Source organism: Lampris incognitus, chromosome 4, assembly GCF_029633865.1.
Source record: "Lampris incognitus isolate fLamInc1 chromosome 4, fLamInc1.hap2, whole genome shotgun sequence".
Lineage (NCBI taxonomy): Eukaryota > Metazoa > Chordata > Actinopteri > Lampriformes > Lampridae > Lampris > Lampris incognitus.
Window position 1 is genome coordinate 22573416 of NC_079214.1, and position 14869 is coordinate 22588284.

The 14869-nt window shown below is 41.8% G+C and overlaps 1 long non-coding RNA gene across 1 annotated transcript in view; it reads right to left on the minus strand.

Moving 5' to 3' along the window:
• The window catches only part of LOC130111215 (uncharacterized), a 42738-nt gene that overhangs the window by 15408 nt on the left and 12461 nt on the right, over positions 1–14869 (minus strand). The gene's annotated exons all lie outside the window — the stretch shown is intronic.

The following is a 14869-nucleotide window of genomic DNA, read 5'->3' on the forward strand; positions in this document are numbered from 1 at the left end:
GCCATCAAACAAATGAGGTAAATTTATTGCAACTGAATGAATTGCTTTTTTTTTTCTTTGAGAAACAAACTTTCAGGAATGAGTGCCATGTCAGGATATGTAGTCAGAAGCAGAAAAGAACAATTTATGTGTTTGTGCAAGATTTTGGACATTTCACAGGCTCCATTTACAACTGACATTAATTCAGATTGCTTCTGACACAGCCCGACACCCGAAAATCCAGGTGTCAGTTCAGTTGTATGGCTTGTAAATGCATCTACTACAATATTTTACAGCAATATACATTAGCTCTGTGTGCCTTTAGTCAACTATTGCATTAAATGGTCAAGGAAGAGGTGTTATTAGAAGAAGCAAGAGTGAAAGTAACATTACATCCACTCCCTGAAATGTGAATAAGGGAGTTCCCTGCATATTAATTTTAAAAAGTAATGCTCCTAGACAGATCCTCTCATATAGTCTAACCAGATGATGTTTAACAGGGCACTGTCCATTTAATGTGAGCATTAACAGACATGTATGGAAGATCTGGATGTGCTTGAACAACATACTTGAAAACTAATAGTGTTTCATAAAACACCCACTTGCTTCAGCTGCAAATTCCTTGGACAGCACCCTGAAAAATCACATTTTTCTTGGTTGTTTTAGTGCTTTTGTAGTACACTTTGCCCCGGGGCACTGAAAATGGGTGCAAGGGAATTTTACTATTTCATACATCATCATCTAGCCATAAACCTTCAAAAATGGGATGAGGCATTTTTTTCCCTAATGAAATCCTAACATGACTGAGGGGGGTCGATGTGTGCGTTAGCCTATATAATCATGTCAGGGTTCCTTCCTGAGCTAAAATTCAAAATGGCTGCCTCTCGGGCGGACTTCCTGTGCAAAATGTCCCATGATCCTGCAGCTTTTTCTCTTCAGTTGGACTGCAGGAAATCCCACTGGACTTTACTGCTGCTCAACCAAGTCTCCTAACCAAGTTTAATATTTGATGAGATTAGTTCTGCTCACTGGCTCTGCACTTATCTGCTGGATGCCTTCCAGCCCTAAATTGTGATTCTCCGAGCCAGAATTTCACTGCATTTTCAGTGGCAGGTGTATTACAACTGGGATAACTTATGAGAATTGGCCCTTTAGTCTCTGAAAAAGAGGCAGAGTGATAACAATTCAATGTCAAGAAAATATTGATTTTAGCAAGACATTTATTGTGTTGAGAACTGACAGAATTTGTTTGTTTTGGTGCAGCTCTACTGTACAATGTCAGGGGAAGGCAGGATCAGCCTATGAGGGTAAAAGTGAGGAAACACATTTTCTGAAACGATTATGTTAGTCTGTGTGCACCACAGTCTGTGTCTGTATATGTCTGTGTGTAGATTAGCATCACTTGTGTCCTCAGACTGTCAGGGAAAGGTTGAAAATGTGAAAAAATTACATGATTTTTAAATGTGTTTGGGAAAGATTTAGAAAAGAAGATTTTAAAAAAAAAAACGTCATGTATGGTGACCTTTTATCTTTACTCTTATTTGATCTTACTCTTATTCCTGCCTTGTCTGGTTTTATCTGTTTTTTTTTTTGTGTGAAGCACTTTGTAACATTGTTTTAGAAAGGTGCTATATAAATAAAATTATTATTATCATTATTATTATTATTATTATTATTATCATCATCGTCATCATCATCATCATTACACGTCCTGTGATGGCCTGGAGACCTGTCCAGGGTGTCTCCCCACCTGCCACCCAATGACTGCTGGGATAGGCTCTAGCATCCCCGCGACTCTGAGAGCAGGATAAGCGGTTCGGATAATGGATGGATGGATGGGTGGATGGATAATCATGACATTTATATTGCGCTTTTCTAGACAACCAAAGCGCTTAAAATTAATGGAAATTTTGAGGTAAAAATCAAAGGGGAAGCCTTGCCACAAAAAATTCAATCATGGGGTAGTAGTAATGAAAGTGCAGACAGTAAGTCACAAGTCAGCAAATGTATTATTACAAGCTGAACACTTGTTTTGAATTGAAATATCTGAATTGAGTTGAGTTGAATTGAATTGAATTGAATTGAATTGAGCTGAATTGGGGCAAACCTGCCCCATTTCAGTTTGGAGAGTTTTTTTGACTTTGCATAAAAATCTTCAAGCATAATATTGAAATTCATGTTTCCTTTGTGATTAACTGTTTGAGCGGTGTTTCTGGAAGTTTCAAATCAAAAGCAGGACACCCCCCTTATAGAGGATCACAGTGGAGAATAGCCTGTGGCTTTATTGTGTAATCTAATCCTTGGCAGTTTGTAAGTGCATATGATAACTGTGGTCAAGTGAAGCAATATAATGTGTATTTTATGATCGTCAAATCTATCTATCTATCTATCTATCTATCTATCTATCTATCTATCTATCTATCTATCTATCTATCTATCTATCTATCTATCTATCTACCTATCTATCTATCTATCTATCTATCTATCTATCTATCTATCTATCTATCTATCTATCTATCTATCTATCTATCTATCCATCCATCCATCCATCCATCTACCTACCTACCTACCTACCTACCACTCTTCCGAAACTTAATCAGACAACAGACATGGTTCACTCCTGAGCAATTTTACTTTCTCTATTGCCTTGTGCCGTAAAATAAAACAAAAACCTTTCAAACAACCCGAGCAACTCAGAAACTGTTCTCAAAAGTTTTCCGTAAGTGTATCACATATACGGTAAATTACTCAGCTTTCCAAATGGAGACTTTGCCGCACACCATAAAATCCCCCCCTATAGGTTCAACAGATGCTGACATACAGTGGCTTGCAAAAGTATTCATACCCCTTGAACTTTTCCACATTTTGTCACGTTACGACCACAAACATAAATATATTTTATTGGAATTTTATGTGAAAGACCAACAGAAAGTGGCACACAATTGTAAAGTACAAAGAAAATTGTACATGATTTTAAAAAAATTTTACAAATAAAAAACTGAAAAGTGCGGTGTGCAAAAGTATTCAGCCCCTTTTCTCTGAGTGCAACCAATTGCCTTCAGAAGTTGCCTGATGATTGCTGAATGATCGAATGTTGACCTAATGACTAAATAGAGTCAACCTGGGTGTAATCTAATCTCAGTACAAATACAGCTGTTCTGTGATGGCCTCAGAGGTTTGTTAAGAGAATATTGGGGAGCAAACAGCATCATGAAGTCCAAGGAACACACCAGACAGGTCAGGGATAAAGTTGTGGAGAGGTTTAAAGCAGGGTTAGGCTATAAAAAGATGTCCCAAGCTTTGAACATCTTACAGAGCACTGTTCAATCCATCATCCGGAAATGGAAAGAGTATGGCACAACTGCAAACCTACCAAGACACGGCCATCCACCTAAACTTACAGGCCGAACAAGGAGAGCACTGATCAGAGATGCAGCCAAGAGGCCCATGGTGACTGCACGAACTGCAGAGATCCACAGCTCAGGTGGGGGAATCTGTCCACAGGACAACTATTGGTCGTGCACTGCACGATGGAAGAGTGGCAAGAATAAAGCCATTGTTAAAAGAAAACCATAAGAAGTCCCGTTTGCAGTTTGCCAGAAGCCATGTGGGGGACACAGCAAACATGTGGAAGAAGGTGCTCTGGTCAGATGAGACCAAAATTGAACTTTTTGGCCTAAATGCAAAACGCTATGTGTGGCGGAAAAATAACACTGCACATCACTCTGAACACACCATCCCCACTGTCAAACATGGTGGTGGCAGCATCATGCTCTGGGGGTGCTTCTCTTCAGCGGGGACAGGGAAGATGATCAGAGTTGATGGGAAGATGGATGGAGCCAAATACAGGGCAATCTTGGAAGAAAACCTGTTGGAGTCTGCAAAAGACTTGAGACTGGGGCAGAGGTTCACCTTCCAGCAGGACAACGACCCTAAACATAAAGCCAGGGTTACCATGGAATGGTTTAAAACAAAACATATTCATGTGTTAGAATGGCCCAGTCAAAGTCCAGACCTAAATCCAATTGAGAATCTGTGGCAAGATCTGAAAAACTGCCATTCACAAACGCTCTCCATCTAATCTGACTGAGCTTGAGCTGTTTTGCAAAGAAGAAGGGCAAAAATTTCAGTCTCTGGATGTGCAAAGCTGGTAGAGACATACCCCAAAAGACTTGCAGCTGTAATTGCAGCAAAAGGCGGTTCCACAAAGTATTGACTCAGGGGGGCTGAATACTTTTGCACACCGCACTTTTCAGTTTTTTATTTGTAATTTTTTTTAAATCATGTATAATTTGCTTTGTACTTCACAATTGTGTACCACTTTGTGTTGGTCTTTCACATAAAATTCCAATAAAATATATTTATGTTTGTGGTTGAAACGTGACAAAATGTGGAAAAGTTCAAGTGGTATGAATACTTTTGCAAGCCACTGTACTTGCAGGCAGTCCATCCGAATGAAAGGACCTTTCGGTTTCTGTTGCAAGCTAAAGGTCCACCTAGGAATGACATCATCAGATCCAGATCTAATGCTTTGAGGAGAAAGAGGCAAGATGAGGTTTGTTTGGGCCAAAGAAGCAAGTAGCGGAGTTGTGAGGAAGCTTTTAAACATGTTACTTCAAAAGCACGATGGCTATATATAGGATAAGGCCTCAGGATATGCTGCGGTGTAAAAAATTGGCAGACAGGTCACGCTCCGAGTCCAGGTCAAATCCGGCCCAGGATGAGCAAGTGGTGGAAGAGCCTTGTGTTTATTTGGCTCGGATTGATTTACTCTCTCTGAGCAGGACTGAACTATGTCTTGCTGCTATTAACAGTCTTGTTATTGTCCATTAGATGAGAGCCATGCCTCGGATCCACACAGCAGATAGGAAAGAGGAGAACGTGAGTTTAACATGTGTTTGGATTGTGGCTCTCTGATTGATGCTCCATGAGATGCATTCATCACCAACACGTTCACACAGCTCAAAGCACCATAATATAGCTGCCAGGTTTTTACGTCTGCCAATAAAGACTTTCTATGGGGGGGAAAAGCAAAAGAAAGAAGAAGAACACTCAGAAAGCTTATTACATTTAACATGGTCGGGGAGCAATCAGTAAGACTGGAATAGGTGATGACTTATTGGATATTGATTGTTTATTTTTGTAGATCATGCGCTTAAATTTAGAGAAAGCACGTTACTTATGGGTTAATTGTTGATTTTTTTTTTTTACAAAATATCTTTTATCTTGTTATTCAGGGAATAATTTAGAAGAATGTCTTCTTCTTCTTCTTTTGGCTTGTTCCCTGTTTTTCAGGGTTCCCCACAGCAGGTTTCACAGTTTGTGTCGGTACCATGTGAGGGCACAGCACCAATGGTGGCCGTTGTTAACCCGGGCCTCGATCCAATCCGCATTTTTTTATTCCCCCCCCTCTTTTTTCTTTTCTCTCCACAATTGTATCCAGCTAATTACCCCACTCTTCTGAGCCCTCGGTCACTGCTCCACCCCCTCTGCCGATCCGGGGAGGGCTGCAGACTACCACATGCCTCCTCTGATACATGTGGAGTCGCCAGTCGCTTCTTTTCACCTGACAGTGAGGAGTTTCACCAGGAGGACATAGCGTGTGGGAGGATCACGCTATTCCCCCCAGTTCCCCCTTCCCCCCAAACAGGCACCCCGATCAACCAGAGGAGGCACTAGTGCAACAACCAGGATACAGACCCACATCTGGCTTCCCACCCGCAAAAACGGCCCAATTGTGTCTGTAGGGACGCCTGACCTAGCTAGAGGTAATACAGGGATTCGAACCGCCGATCCCTGTGTTGGTATGCAACGGAATAGACCCCTACACCACTTGGACGAGTTGGCAACATTTTACGTCGGATGCCCTCCCTGACATGGGGGCACAGGTAAAGCACCGGATGCCATCCTAGTATTCATGAACTTGTGCCCATGCTTGTCGCCTAAACAGTATAGGAAAACATGCTATTTGTTATTTGCTTCTATATTGTTTGTTACCTGGCATGTAAATATCCATCCATTATCCAAACCGCTTATCCTGCTGTCAGGGACGCGGGGATGCTGGAGCCTATCTCAGCAGTCACTGGGCGGCAGGCAGGGGGACACCCTGGACAGGCCACCAGGCCATCACAGGGCACATGTAAATATAGATATGACAAAAAGATAACGTTTTCTTGACATGTTGAGTGAGTAAACCCTTGGTCTCTCCCTCACCTCCCTGAATAGCCTTCCTGATGGACAATCTCTCATGTCCCGGGTCAAAGTTCATAAATTTTTGAAATTGAAAATCCGCCACACCCACAAAATACTCAGTCCCAGCCGTCATCTTACCTGTAATGAGACAAGAGCACGTTTGTCAGCCAAAGCTAGGGTGTACTCACACTAGGCGGTCCGTACCGTGCCCGAGCATGTTTGACCCCCAAAGTCCAGTTTGTTTGACTAGTGTGATCGCTCCATACCATGCTCGAGCACGGCCTGGCCCACTTGAAGAGGTGGGCTCCGGCACGGTTCAGTCAGACTCCGGCATGGTACGCAGCTTCTAAAACAGAATGGCGGTTCTTTGTAATGTTGCCACAGAGCTCTGCTAAATGAAATTGCAACATTGTAACACAGACACCTGCCGATCCAAACAACCCACTGAACACAGCCACAGCATCGTACGTGGCATTAATGTCTCCTCAACCTCTGAAAGGGATGATGAAAGAGAAATCTCACATCTAACTTTGAATATCTGAGGAAGTATCAACCCTTGGGATTGATGCATCTGTTCAAATAACGACGTTGTAGATTAGCATGACTTTATCTTGTAGATGAATTACATGAACCTCTTTTTTTTCGATCTATAGATTTTAAGACATGTGTGGAAGCATTTTAAAGGTATACTATGTAAGACTGCACCCCATCTCGTCCCACCGATCTCTCAATGTGAGTATGAATAAAAAACCTAAATAAAGAAAAGAAGAAAAAAAAACAGCCTGCCTCCATTCATCACTTCCAGACCTCCACCCTCCTCCCCTTGTGTGTGTGTGTGTGTGTGTGTGTGTGTGTGTGTGTGTGTGTGTGTGTGTGTGTGCATATCCGGTTTGGAAGTGAGGTTTTTCCAACGCATTTTGTCACAAATATAGCAAAACAATGGGTTTTTGATGAAAAGAAGGCACTAATATGGCTCTGTTTGTAGTGTCAGCCGACATGTCTGCCACAAATTTTAACTTGCCTTATATTGCTTTGTTTTCGTACCATGAAACCCTGAAGAGGTTGTTCAAATCATTACTGGGAGGTAATTACAGAATAAAGCAAAACATGCTTTTTCTATTAATTTGACCCAAAGGCATACAAGACAGGAGAAATACTGCAGAAAAAAATACTCTCATTCAGTATCGTGGTTATAGTCTACAGTACGTCACACATCAGGCTTGCATAAACATCTATAGTGTGGGAGTCATGCAGCGCTCTAAAACCGATGACGTGATCATGGTCAGCTTTCAGACCTAATCTTGTACCAAACCAAGCTGTACCAACACCAAAACAAACACGCTATTAATCCAACAAGCGGAGGTAGCCAAGGCCCATTTGATGTCTTGCCCAACTTAAATAAGAATCACTGGCCAAACTAACCCTCCTGTTGTTATGTTGGCTATTTTTGGGCTGGATCAAGATGATGTAAAACACAATGAGCTATATAAATTATGCAATCACGTGGAGCCTGACATTTTGAAAACAAAAAAATCGTGTTTTGTCTCGTGTCAATCTGGCACCATGGGATGCAGTGCCATGATCTCTATTTTATAAATGTTTACCGCAAAGTACAGGATGGTTTACATTCCAGAGATGCTGCCCAGCGATACAACGTGATGCTGCTCACAGAGGGGCCAAAAAAAAAAAAACTGTCCCGAAGCTCTCCTAACTTTTTTTTAATTATGAGAGGAAGAAGATCGTCTATTTGACTTAAATGCCACTGCGACCTTCCCTGTAGGCCGAGGGCGTTTCGACCACAGTCGGGTTTGATTGTTATCAAAAGGCCTTCCGGTCTTTGAAATTCCTGGGCTGGTCTCACTGCCATAGGCCACAATCCAGTGTCAACATAATGGATTCAGATGGAACAGCTACACTGCATGCAAACACAATGACATAGTGCCGTGGTTCAGATTAGCTTGTCCCAAAAGAGCCTAGCAGCAGGTTTTTCCCTTCGCCTTTATGGTCTCATTTGGAATAAGGGAGATGTCCGTTCACTAACCAACTATTTCATGTGCACAGTAGAACCATGGACTGCTCGGTGAAAAATACACCTCGCCCTCAACTGATCAAATATTGTGAGGATGTGAGTTTACAAATTTACTACAGGCAACAAGTGAACAACACACACACACACACACACACACACACACACACACACACACACACACACACACACACACACACACACACACACACACAAATCAGGCACTGCTGGCATTGATTATGCTTAACTCCTATTTCTCATTGCTTGTCATTATTGTGTTTTTCTCATTTTCCCCCCTTTCCCTGATTCTGCCCTCCTACTTAAATTCCCCCCTTGAGAGAAGGGGAACAGAGTTTAGGATCCCACCAGCCTCCACTAGCTGGGAATCTGTTGCCCTTTTAGCTTTAATAGCACAACCCTCTGTGTCCATGTCCCGTACACAAACAGGAAGTTGAGGACGTATTTATGTGAGAGAATGTTGCGAGAATGTTTATGTTCATGGAGTCTTATGTCAAGTCACTTTGCTTTTCCTTCGACTGTGATTTGGGTTCGTGTGTAAATTCTTCAGCTCTGTTCCCGGTTTGCCGGACATGTCTTTTTAATACTGCTTTAAAGCTCTTTCTCCACTGTCTCGATTTGATTTGTTGTTCGCTGTCTTTAAGACTTCACCTTCATTCTTTCTCCCATGTTAAATAAGTTCATGTCATTTTAACTGTGAGAAAACTGTTATTTTACATAAACACACTGGACAGTTTCTTCAGCTTTTTTTCAGTTTGGGAATTGACACTGTATCTCATAATAACGGCATAATTTCAGTACAATATCAAATATTGTATCCGTTGTTATGGCAAATGTGTGTGTGTGCGTATGAGATAGAGAGAGAGCAAGAGAGGGAGAGAGGGAGGGAGAGAGCGACAGAGGGAGAGAGAGAGAGCAAGAGAGAGGGAGAGAGCGAGAGAGCGAGAGAGAGGGAGAGAGAGAGGGAAGTAGAGAGATTGAGAGAGAGTGAAGGCGAGAGAGAGAGAGAGGGAGCGAGAGAGAGGGAAGGAGAGAGCGAGAGAGAGAGAGAGAGGGAAGGAGAGAGAGGTCGGGAGAGAGCAAGAGAGAGGGGGATAGAGAGAGAGAGAGGGAAGGAGAGAGAGAGAGCAAGGGAGATAGAGGGAAGGAGAGAGAGAGAGAGGGAGATTTGTTTTTTTTTTCTTCTCTGTCACAAGCAATATATTGCACGCACACTCAGAGTAGTTCCCTGATCTGACAGATTTTTATTAACATTTTTTAGTTGATAGTTTTTATTCTGCTCTATGTAAAACAATAAACACAGTCAGTGCTGGCTCTGACATTGTTGTCATTGGAGAAAACACAACACTCTTCAAATCCAGGAATGGTGGAGGCAATGAACTGGGGTTATTGTGTTCAGCACATATCAAGAAGGCGAATGACAGACAGCAGTATTTATCAGCTATGATGAAGACCTCATGGAGCTGAAAGGCTTTTGAAATCCATTATCAATTTTGAAATATGAAGGACTAACATAACCGGCTTGTGAAAACATCTGATGGTGTACACCACCGGTACACCCTATGCCCCATACGAAGGGCCTCTGCAGCCCATTCGGGGGGAATCCAGGCACTTGCACATATGACTGTACTGATGATCAATATCGCCGTTCTTGGTCGCTGGTGCAGTTTCTGAGCCTGTGAGCAGATAGGACGAGGCAATGGCTGAAGGGGCGAGTGCACAGGATAAACACCAAAGCTAAACCTCCGAATGGATGAGGTTCGGCTTTCTCCTTTCAGCTGCCATGATGCAGTAGAGAGGTGGTATCAAATAATTCCCTTCCTGAGATATGCATCATACTCTATCCCTCTCTCAATTAGGGGGGAGGGTATCCCATATGACTTCTGTTATGGGAAACAGTTTACTGGAGCCACTGTTCCTGTGGAGGCATGCATGTCCTGATTTTTGCAAAATGGGAGACTGCTCACAGATCAACATTTGATACGGTTACCTTGGGTTCATTGTGGCCCACATCCATAACCGTTTCTAACGTGAAGCTGACAGGTTAGATAACATGACAGTGCAGGGACATCACGTCAAATGTTGATCTTAGCACATCTTTCACTTGCAGAAATCGGGGGAACGGTGGAGTCATGGTGAATTTACCACTTTGCTTTTGCCTTGTGTCATATTGCCTATGTCCATATATCGAAAATGCCCGCTGTTTTGACTTCAACCTACCTAAAACATCCACCAAAGGATGTAGAAAAAGGCAGCTGTACAACTGAGTCGTAGGGGACGCTGCTGTGACAGCAGATGAAAGCGAAGAATTGTTGTTTTCTAATGCCCCCTTTTCAAAACAGCGCACCCCGTCGTGTAGTTTCACTCGATAGTAAGACCACAGTTAAACCTCGCTTACTTTGCTGTGATTTCTACACTGCAAAAGACGACACCTTGTCTTTTTTTTAACCATATTCCTGTTTATCTACCCATGAATAGAGGTGGTGGTGGTGGGGGGGGATTGATTCTTTAAAATGCAAGAGCTGAGGATCAATTCAAAGCAGGGGGAGAGATATTGTGTCCTGTCTGTTCTTGCAGGTTCCCTCACCAGTGTTAGCGGTAGGACGATGGCGTATGTGCCACTGGATGGCCAAGACATGGTACACCCTTCGCTAACAGGCCGCTGCATTTATTATTGTTGTCAGTTCTTTCAACGTTTTCAATTTGTGTTTCCCCCAGTTAAAGAGAAACAATTCTTCTTCTTATTTTTTACAGATTGTGCTACAAATATTTCAGGCATAAAGTAGATTTGTCTGATTAGCTTTAATGTATTCGTGAAGAGGGTTATTTATTGGACCAGGTCTTCCTGTAACGTCACAGAGGCATCCTGCGCCTCCCTCGCTCAGTGAGGGGGCGGAAAACGCTTCAAAGTTTCCCCAGGACTTCCAAATGGATCTTTGGCAGTACCACAGAGGACACCGAGAACACAAGCTAAGTGCTTTAGCGGTGGGTGATGCTAACACAGTAGGACAGGCTCAGTGTGGCGTGAAGCAGAAGAGTGCTGTGCGAGGTGACTTATGGGACAATGGGGCCGCTTTTCGCAAATAAAACATGAGGCTTATCTAGAGCCTCTGAACTATACAGTCTCGGTTCTTGTCAGGTGGTTGTGGATAGAGAGGGCAGGAAAGAAATCTGATTTAATGCCCCTAAAGGGGTGCGGATTATAATTCAAAGAAAATTTTGCGCAAGGTCAATTTTGCTCCAGGAAGATGGTATTCTTTGGCTGTGGACCCGAATGATATCAGGACCTGTCTTCTGAAACGTTATAAGGAAGACATTGTTGATGTTCTGATGAAACTCAACATGCCAACTGCAGCCGATGTGGGATTTGGGGGGGGGGGTGAATAGGGCTAGTCACCAGATGAGTCATGGAAATTGCAAAATAAAAATCCAGCAGTGGCGCACACAATTACAACTGTAGCACAACAATATAATCTAACTCGTATTGATAAGGTTGGGAGAGTGAGCCAACGAGCGACCTAAAAGGCTGCTGATCGTTTCTGGGGCGCTTGCTCCTCAGACGTGTATGTGAATATGGCAGCCTCCTGGATTAACACCATTTAGTTCTCCCGGCCCATCTAAAAGTCCGCTGTGACCTCAGCACTTCCAAACCAGCAAGATTGATGTGGACAGTTGCAGGATTTTGTAATGTGGCATGGGTGATAACGTAAAGCCCACAACGAGTCCATCAAAAAAAAAAAAGCTTTTTATCCGCTCTCTTTAATTAATCAGTTTCTCTGGTGAACCAGTTCAAAAACAACTCTATAACATGTTAGTTTATTTCAAATCTGGAAATAAACATGCCTTGATGATTTAAATTATGAAAGCTCCGGTGTGCGGTTGTGTCAGGCAACGCAGGTGATCTTGACAAGGATTTTTTTTTTTTTATTATTATTTTGCTCCAAACTCGTAGTTAAAAAGCCTTTGGTGGTTTGTTATAAGCATCCCTTGAAATCAGTTTGGAGAGATGCATGAATAAGACATGCATCTTGTGGTACAGTGCTCTCCTTGGTTATTCTCTTTCCTTCTCAAACATCCATGTTTTTTACCATCTGCAGCTGCTTAACATGTATTATTGCCCCAGATTGTTCAAAGACATCCATGTTTTATCAGCTCATGAGCAGGGAAACCGTGTGAATGGAATGACGGGGAGGAGAAGACAGGAGACAGGGATGACAATGAAGCAGCAGCACAGTTTGTGTCTCGTCTTACTGAGACATCCAGGAAGTAAACCACTTCTCTTAGGCTCCATGAGTCAGATGACAAAAAAAATGATATTTAAGATGTGATTTAGTACCTCTCAGCACATGCTATATACCTTTTCAAAACTTTTACATCTAATTTCATGTCTCAGGGGCGACAGCGGCTCAGGAGGTAGAGCAGGTCGTCTGATGACTGGAGGGTTGCTGGTTCGATCCTCGGCTCCCGCTTGCAAAAAATGCCTAGGTGTCCTTGAGCAAGAGCATTCCTGATGAGCTGGTTGTTACCATGCATGGCTGACACTGCTGTCGGTGTATGAGTGTGTGTCTGTGTGTGTATGAGTATGTTAGCATGTGTTTATGTGTACGTGTGTATGATTGTGCATGTATTTGAGTGTGTGCGCGCGTGTGTGTGCATGTGTTTATGAGTGTGTGTGTGTGTGTGTGTGTGTGTGCATGGGTGAGTGTGAGGCATTCGTTGACTAAAGCGCTTCGAGTGGCCGTTGAAGGTAGAAAAGCACTATATAAATGCAGACATTTACATTTACCATTAATTTTAAAATATTGTTATTACTCATTTCCTGAGAGTTTTTGACATAAGATATATATTTTTTTAGTACAAATCGTGCCCTCCTTGACCTTTTCCTTGTTTAGGGGAAAAAGAGAGAATTGCTTTAAGTTTAATTTAAAGCTTAAATAAAAACCATGATAAGACTGACATGTTTGAAAGTGTGCAGTTGTAGATGACCATAATACATGTAAAATAAGTTGTCTGTTTATTTTCAATGAGCTGCCACACAGTGTGTTGGACTTGGTGAGGGACTGAATGAGACCAGCCATAAAATGTGATTATTTAAGTCAACATCTCGCTAAATCAATAAAGTGGCTCCGTAAAGACGATGGCTCTCTGGTTCAATGCAATACAAGCTGGTTCATACTGTCCGTGCCATTCCCACCAAATAAACTATCACTCAGCAGCACAGTCAATATTTCATACACTGCCAAGTGCTGCTAAAATGACAAATACCGAATAATGTATGTCACAACATCTCATCCTATATATCCGTTATAATGAAAATCAGCTAATGACTCTAACATACATGCCCTATTGGAGCAGATCAGGTTTGGTTTATTTGCATAAAAAAATTGTGTTAATAATTTGTATTCACATCATTGTAAGGAATAATAACATCAAATGAGGCTAAAGAAAAGGTTGTGTGCAAGATGTGTAATGAGATTATTCATTGCATTAATGTACTGACATCTCCATGTGTTTGCATGGACCGTACCGTGCAACGTCATTGGCTGTATCAATGCTTCATTTAGTCACCAACAGAGACACTCCGGCCACTTCCACTTCAGTAAATATATCTCGCTTTTTCAGTATGTAACGCCTTGGTCTTCAGTGAAGCCTTACCTCAATATCTATGTTGCTGTCACACAGCTTGTTGTTGTGCACACAGACAGTCAAGGCAAATGTAGAGATATCTCTAATCTTTACCCATGGCACAGATCTGATCTATCTAGATCAGATATCTCCCAGATGGACAAAAACCCATATTCAAACACAGCACGGCTAAAACCTAACTATATTTAGACAGGCCGCTCTGTCAAATGACTACAGTAAATAGCTCTCTGTGCAGTCTGCACCAGGCCTAATTGTATCCCCATACAAAGTCAGGAAACCGTCTGGCCTTTGAGAACCAAGTGGTGGTGAGGAAACAAGCTGCATACTGGGCACCTTTCCAACACACTCCACTTCTCCACAAGCCTGCCTTTAAAAACAAATATTCAACCACATTACAATAACCGATAAATCACATATAGCAAGGCAATTATTATTACCATTGTTACCATTATTATCATTATTACTATTGTTATTATTGTCATTATTATTTTTATTAATAATAATTATTATTATTGTAATTATTATTATTTTCATATATTGTTGAATTTCTTGCAAAACAGTTGAATAACTCTAATCATTTAATAGGGAATACTTCACTGAAATCTTGCCTTCCTCAGTTAATTCAAACACACACATTAGCATGCTAACAGGCAATAGCATCATGTGAAATGGGTCTATAATTTCATCATAACCCACTGGTTAAACGATCACATCAAATGCATTGGACTCTGCATTCAATTCAGCTTCTTAGTGCATGGAGCTATAATTGTAAATGTGAACTGTATGGTTTCGTTTATATGTTTGTTTGTTTTTTTCATTCTTCATTTTATTTGTTAAAGCGCAACAGAACTGGATTTTATACATAATCAGAGCATTTTTTGTTTTTTCTATATTGCACAAATTGTTCGTCGCAGCCCCTACCAGTTTTACAGGAGAATCGCGGACAGCCATTTCTTACCTGTAATATTATCCTATAAATGTGGTCTTAAACGAATTAAACAGAGTTAC